The sequence below is a fragment of the Galeopterus variegatus genome, unplaced genomic scaffold (assembly GCF_000696425.1).
Source record: "Galeopterus variegatus unplaced genomic scaffold, G_variegatus-3.0.2 Scaffold4734, whole genome shotgun sequence".
NCBI lineage: Eukaryota > Metazoa > Chordata > Mammalia > Dermoptera > Cynocephalidae > Galeopterus > Galeopterus variegatus.
In genome coordinates this window covers 250,760-256,005 of record NW_007730845.1, presented here as the reverse complement: position 1 = coordinate 256,005, position 5,246 = coordinate 250,760, and the positions used below count along the sequence as shown (strand labels likewise).

At 47.1% G+C, this 5,246-nt stretch overlaps 1 pseudogene; it reads right to left on the bottom strand.

Annotated features, from left to right (window-relative positions):
- Positions 1-634: 634 nt before the first annotated feature.
- Positions 635-3,012, bottom strand: LOC103603669 (annotated as a pseudogene).
- Positions 3,013-5,246: the final 2,234 nt, after the last annotated feature.

Below are 5,246 nucleotides of genomic sequence, written 5' to 3'. Positions count from 1 at the left end.
AGGATAAGTCAAATCAATTTGAAGAATATATTTACTTTGGATTCTTTCTTCCTTTCACCGGGCTTGTAGAAGAATTACACTCACTTAGTTAAACATGGAAGCCAATTTAAATGTATACTTATCTAATTTCACATGTATTATACTTTGTGAAATTTAAACGGGTATCCTTAGATGTGGGGTCCAGCTCCTCCTGAATAACAAACTCTTCTAGTCAAAAATGTTCATTTCGGGCCGGCCCGGTGGCGCACTGGAGAGTGTGCCACTTGGGAGCGCAGCTGCGCTCCCGCCGAGGGTTCGGATCCCACGTGGAGACCGGTTCCTGCTCACTGGCTGAGCGTGGTGCAGGCGCGACACCGAGGGTTGCGACCCCATTGCCGGTCCCCGGTACGGGCGTGACAACGAGGGTTGTGATCCCGTTACCGGTCAGTAAAAAAGACAAAAAGGAAGGAAAAAAAAAAATGTTCGTTTCTCTAGACAATCTCCTCTGGCCAAAACATCCATTTCTGCACAAGTGTATCCATGAAAATCTACAATATGCTTAGAGAGGATATTTTGCTTTCACGATTCTTTGAAAATATATAACAAACTTTACAACATTCAACTTATAGGTCATATCACAATGATATCCTCTTACCTCCTGCAAAAACTTTTCACTCATTTGACTGAAATGATGTCCCGGGGGCTTGATCCCAGACACCATCAATCCAGAACTGAAGACCCTTGGCTTCTGCAAGTCCGGCTTGAATTTCTCATAGAGGTTGGTAGATGGCTTAAGGTCACCTCCACCTGCCACCTTCTCCTCTTGGGGAAGAGGCATGTTGCACGTGGGCGGGGCATATGGAAGCCCCATAGGAACCAGCGAGGTGTCCACCTGGCCCAGGGCCTGGGGATTCCTCCTGATGTAGGTGATGATCTTGGGCCTCACGTGCTTGGGCTTGGGCATAATGATGGGCTTGGTTTCTACCCTTTCTTCTGTTTTTTCAGTCTGATGGTTCTCCATCCCTTCCTGTGAGGAAGCTGTGTCCTTGGAATGTGTGAAGACAGGCTTGGGGATCCCACTGGGGCAGATGTTCTTGTCAGGCACTTTCGGGGATGTGTTCAACAACCACGCACTGTCGGTGGGGGGTGGGGCCGCTGAGGGTGACCCCACATCCACACTGGACACGCCAAGGTCCTGAAAACTGCTACTGGGTGCTGTAGGCTGGTGGGTCATGTTCACAGTCATCTCTGCATGGAGGGGTGCTAGAGTATTGAGAACTGAATCTGCCTTCACTGGGATGCTTTCAGTCTTAGCTGTATTTTCTAGAAGGTTCCTACTTTCAGCAACCTTTGTGATCTCTTTGCTTTCCCTTGTTTCTGAGCTGCTGCTTTGAGGGTCTGGGGGCTCAGAGTCCTCAGTTTTGTTCTCTCCAGCAGAAGGATCTGACACCAAAGCGCTGTCCTTGTTCCCACTGCCCAGCTGCCACCTCTGCTCATGCACCTCTGAGGACTTGCTGTCAGCTGGATCATTAGGAAGGAAAGCCACATGACCGTCACCTGGTGAAAATTTGCTGGATGTCATTTCACCCAACTTCCTACCTGCACTTGGTAAAATTGTGCCAGGGGGTTGATTATCAGCCACACCCAGGGAAGCAGGGCCCCGGCTGGGAGTGGCCTGCAGAGAGTCCTGGGCCCCTCGCTCGACTCCTCTCTTCTCCTCCTCGTGGCTGTCTCCCCCCGCCCCAGGACGGTGCAGGCTGCTGTGCAGGAGGCCACCAACTGCAGCAGTGGCTTCTCGCCGTGCTTCCCCACATGGCTCCTTCCGGTCTAGGGGTGACATAGTCTCTTCCTGGTGACATTCCAGACACCCTGCCTGGGTCAACTTTAACTCCTGCACAGCCCTGGGATGAGCGTGTTTCAGCTCCAGCTTGGGCTCTCCATTTCCCTGACCTAACTGTGCTCCTGACATACTCAGGATGTCCTTCGACACCGAAGCTGCATTCAGAGCCGGCTCTGGATGGGAAGATCGTGATGTGCTCTCACTGCAAGCATTCGGGATATGTCCCCTCTGCACCTGGGTCTCTGAGGGGGTGCCCTCCTTGGTTTCTGAGGTAGATGGTTTAGGATGACATGAACTCCTTCCCTCTAAGGTATCGTCAGCTGGAGGAAGAGCTGCCCCTGGAGGATGGTCTGTCGGTGGCTTCTGCGGCCCCTCCACGTCCCCAGGCACGCGACGCTGTGCTTCAGGGGCATCTAGCAGCACGGGCTGCGGCTGCTGTGGAGTCAGGCTCCCAGCAGTGATGACGGCGGAGCTGCTGGCTCTTTCCAGAGAATGCCTCCTCAGCATCTCACCGTCGAGGGTCTTCACGAGTTTCTCCTTGGGAACATGCCGGGGATTGTCACCCTCCCTCTTAGCTGAAACCTCTGGACTGGCCTCGCCCATCGCGTTCCTCCAACCCGACAGACTGCTGGCTCCCTGAATGCTCCGGGGGGTCTGCAGGCCGTGTGCCCCTCTCTCCACTGTGTGCTCTTCAGTCAGCTCCCTGTGCACAGCCGAAGGAAGCCTAACATCTTTGGGGCTGCTGGTGCCAGCCAGAGGGCCTTTCCCAAAGCCCTGAAGCGGGTGAAACTCCTTCTGGAAATGGGCACGGTTTTCTGGCTCGCTGGAATTTGCATTTCCCATCTCACCCACCGGGTCATGCGTCTTGGACTCCCCGTGAGGGCGGGTGGCCTCCAGCACGATCTGATTGGCATTTTTATCTCCCAAACTCAGGATACTCTCGTTATCATTTGTCACTCCATTTCTATTGTCCTGCAATGGAGTGTAACATGTTTTCTTCGGAGCCACTGGGACGCTCATTGTCACCCTTCAGCGGGTGCTGCTTGCCACACAGTCCTATGGGATGGGCAGGGGCTTCCTTCAAGCGGTGGTCTGATTAATAGGAAAATCTCAGGCTACTTATCCTCCCCTGACAATGTCACATTGCGACACTGCTTTAATCATTTTCAGAACATTTTTAAAACTGAGCATTGTCTTGACATGCAGCAGGATGGCTTATCTGTTAGGTTCCTGCTGAACGAGAGCCAATTAGTCCATGAAACCTAGAGAGAAATAAAAATACATCCACATTAGACTGACAGATAGAGATTCTCAAGAGAACAAAGCATGGTGCACACACAGATTTACTCATCGCCCCCACACTATTATTGCTTTCCCTCAGGACTTTTCTCAAAAACCTTTCAGAGAGGGGCTCCTACTGGTCAAATATGGGAAAATTGAAATATCAAAATGATGAATGTTAGAAATGGATTATAAATGCATATTAAATCTTAAATTTAAATTTTAAACATCCTCAAGTCCACATTGATACTGATTAAGAAGAATGAAGGAGAAGGGAAGGCTCTTCTTCACAGGAGAATACCAACTCATGTAAAAAATCACAGAATTCAAACAATCAGTATTTTGTAATCCCTGGAGTAATAATTATCTTGGGTAAGGGACACCACAGATGGTAAAAACATTGGGTAAAAGATTGTTTGGGAATAAGGTATTCAAAGAATCTTAAAGTATCATCCCCCAGATTACTTTATTTCTAATGAAAGGAAAATTTTATCTTTACAATGGAGAAATCTGGTGGACACCACCTTAACCAAGTGATCAAACTTAATGTCACCAATAATGGAAACTGACATCATGTACTCCTGAAGTTAGGTGGCTCGCAGTGAGTCACATCACCTGTGGAGTAATCTTGCCATAAATGTTCAGCCTAAATTTAATCAGACAGATTTAAATGGAGGGATGTTTCACAAAATAACTGACCTTACTGGCCCCAAAATGCCAATGCATCTTGGATTTTTTTTTTTTAACTTAGCAAAGGACATTACTGGGACAATTAGAGATTTAAATATGGATTGTATATTAAGTACAGGTACTTTATAAATAAGAACTTTCTTGAGTGTATATTATTGTAATTATGTCAAAGATTATCTTTGCTCTTGGAAGATACATGCTTTAGAATTTAGGGGTAACACAACATGATTTCTGTAACTTACTCTTGAATGATTCAGCAAAGAAAAAAAAGGTGTGCGTGTGCGTGTGTGTGCGTGTCTGTGTGTGTGTGTGTGTGTGTGTGTGTGTGAGAAAGAGAGAGAGAGAGAGTGAAACTGGCAAAACGTTAACCATTTGAAAATCTAAGTAATTCACTCTATTACATCTGTAACTTTTCAACAGGTTTGGGACTTTTCAAAATAAAAAGTCGAAGGAAATACTTTGTCCCAGACTTCCAGGCCTGCATGATCCGGCCCGGCCCCTACAGACGCTTCACCTCCACTCAGCCTCCACTCTCGAGGCTGCTACCACCCAGCCTCATCCCTCACATGACCGTGGTCCCTACTTCCTGCTTCAGGGCCTTTGCACATACTCTTCCATCTGCACGGAATGTGGAATCCTCCCCGCCTCACCCAACTCACTTCTTTGTCTTCTACAGTTTGCAGCATAACTACCTCTTCCTTCAGAAAGCCTTCCTGACCCACTGGAATAAATTAGGCACCCCTGTGATGAATCTCATAATATCCTATATTTTTATTTTGCAGAATTGAAAAAAAAAAAAAGACATTCAGACGTGCTGACACTGAAAATAAATATCATCCAATACCTGGCACACATATTAGGCCCATCATACATATTTGTAGGATGAATGAACCAACAAATGACTGAGTGCATAGTGAAAAAGATGTTATTTCTGCTCTCATAGAGCTTAAAACTCTAACACAGTTTATACTTTTCTGTTAAAGTAGACCCACAGATCGAACCATTCAATACAAGGCTAACGCTGTCTTATCCACTGCTATGAATGCATTTTATTAGGCACGGGGGATGGGAGAGCTTAAGAGTAACAAGGTTCTGCCCCATCTCTAATTCCCCCAATAGAGATTCAAAGTTAACAGCTTTCCACACTTTCTTCCTCATTCAACAAGAAGATACCAGCGCATGCACACGTGTGCACGCACACATACACACTACATAGGAGCCTACTATGTTTCGACTGAAACAGGTTACATGGCAACCTGGCAACCCACTTGGTTTCTCTTCATCATTTTTAATATGTTATTTCATATATTAGGAAAAATACACATATTGCAAAGTAAAATAATATAACAGACACCGAGAACCCATCACCCAACCCAAGCACTGGAGATCATCACACCTTCGCCCCTCCCTGGCTGCTCTTCTTCTCAGCTCCCACCTTCCCTACCCAACTCTCTAC